The sequence below is a fragment of the Apium graveolens genome, chromosome 11 (assembly GCF_009905375.1).
Source record: "Apium graveolens cultivar Ventura chromosome 11, ASM990537v1, whole genome shotgun sequence".
NCBI classification, from domain to species: domain Eukaryota; kingdom Viridiplantae; phylum Streptophyta; class Magnoliopsida; order Apiales; family Apiaceae; genus Apium; species Apium graveolens.
Window position 1 is genome coordinate 43,331,287 of NC_133657.1, and position 2,259 is coordinate 43,333,545.

Here is a 2,259-nt window from a genome sequence, read left to right on the forward strand (position 1 = left end):
ATTCGATTATTCGGTACTGTTTGTATTCAACCCCCCCCCTTCTACAAACACATTGGGACCTAACAACCATCATTGGTCATTAGGACTCAGTGATTAGGACGTAGTAGTTAATTACTCTTTTCGGTTGTGTTTCAGGTACTTTAGCAAACGTTTATGCAAACTCGTTCTCGTGCTCGCAAGAGGACCTTAGATACAGCTGAGGAGAAAGACGAAGTTCTTGATACACCGGAGAAGTTAGATTTTGAGGATTCGGATTCAGGAACTGAGCAGAAAGAACCAGTAAACATGGGAGATCATATTGTTCAAGCTGATCCAGCTCTTATGGATTTTTCTCGGCCTAAAATTGATGACATTCAGTCAAGCATCCTTCATCCGGCTATTCAAGCTAACACCTTTGAAATCAAGCCGGGCACTATTCAGATGGTGCAGAATTCTGTTTCTTTTGGAGGAGCGGCAACTGAAGACCCCAACATGCACATAAGGAATTTTGTCGAGATCTGCAGCACTTTTAAGTATAATGGCGTGACTGATGAGGCTATCAAGTTGAGGCTTTTCCCATTCTCACTGAGGGATAAGGCTAAAGACTGGTTACATTCTGAACCAGCTGGGTCAATCACTACGTGGCAAGATCTTGCGCAAAAGTTTCTGGTGAAGTTTTATCCAATGGCAAAGACTGCTGCTATGAGGAGTGCTCTTACTCAGTTTGCGCAGCAACCTACAGAATCTATGTGCGAGGCTTGGGAACGCTACAAGGAAATGTTGAGAAAATGTCCACATCATGGAATGCCGGATTGGATGGTAATCACTGGTTTTTATAATGGTTTGGGGGCTCAATCTCGGCCCATACTCGATACAGCAGCTGGAGGCGCCTTATGGGCTAAAAGCTATACTGAGGCGTACAATCTTATTGAGACGATGGCTGCAAATGAGCATCAAAACCCAACTCAGAGGATGACATCAGGCAAGGTAGCAGGTATTCTGGAAGTTGATGCAGCCACCGCTATTGCAGCCCAGCTCCAAGCGCTATCAATGAAGGTTGATTCTTTGGCTACGTATGGAGTTAATCAAATAGCTATGGTTTGTGAGCTTTGTGCAGGTTCTCATGCTACGGATCAGTGTTCTCTTGTCAACGAATCTGTTCAGTATGTGAATAATTATCAGCGACAACAGCAGCCTGTGCCAGCGACCTATCATCCTAACAACAGAAATCATCCAAATTTCAGCTGGGGAAATAATCAGAATGCTATTCAGCCACCATATCAGCAAGGAGTGAGTAAACAGTTTAACCCACCTGGATTCCAGCAACCACAGCAGTATGCTACAAGACAATCATATCCTCAACAGGGAAGTGCAGCTGCACCCACTAGTGCTGATTTTGAGGAACTTAAGCTGTTGTGCAAGAGTCAGGCGGTTTCTATCAAGACCTTGGAAAATCAAATCGGTCAATTAGCCAATGCAGTGCTCAATCGTCAACCTGGCACTCTTCCCAGTGACACGGAAGTACCAGGCAGGAAGGAAGCTAAAGAGCAAGTCAAGGCTATTACCTTAAGGTCTGAAAAAGTAGCTGATGCTGAAAAGGCAAAAGAAGTCGAAGCTGAAGTTCGAGATGAAGAATCTAAGCAAAGGGAGAAAGCGGCGAAACCAAGGAAGACTACTGTTGAACACACTCTGCCTGAGGCTAATACAGGGGAGAAACAGCTCTATCCTCCACCACCTTTTCCTAAGAGATTGCAGCAACAAAAGCTGGATAGACAGTTCGGGAAGTTTCTGGAGGTGTTCAAGAAACTTCACATCAATATACCTTTCGCTGAGGCTCTGGAACAAATGCCTAGTTATGCGAAGTTTATGAAGACTATTCTTTCAAGGAAGGTGAAACTGGATGACCTTGAAACCGTTGCTCTCACGGAAGAATGCAGCGCGGTTCTGCAACAAAAGTTACCACCAAAACTGAAAGATCCAGGAAGCTTCACCATTCCTTGCACCATTGGCAATCTAACTTTTGACAAGTGCCTTTATGATTTGGGAGCAAGCATTAATCTGATGCCGTTGTCGATCTTTAAAAAGCTGGACCTACCTGATCCAAAACCCACATACATGTCGCTACAATTGGCGGACCGTTCCATTACTTACCCAAGGGGCATAGTTGAGGATGTGCTCGTCAAGGTGGATAAGCTCTTCTTTCCTGCTGATTTTGTTATTCTGGATTTTGAGGAAGATAAAAAGATTCCCATAATCTTGGGGAGGCCTTTCTTGGCGACT

At 44.5% G+C, this 2,259-nt stretch overlaps 1 non-coding gene across 1 annotated transcript; it reads right to left on the reverse strand.

Moving 5' to 3' along the window:
- Window positions 1–678: 678 nt before the first annotated feature.
- On the reverse strand, window positions 679–785 carry LOC141698842 (small nucleolar RNA R71). The gene has a single exon (XR_012565341.1). It is a non-coding gene; the product is annotated as a small nucleolar RNA R71 (small nucleolar RNA).
- Window positions 786–2,259: the final 1,474 nt, after the last annotated feature.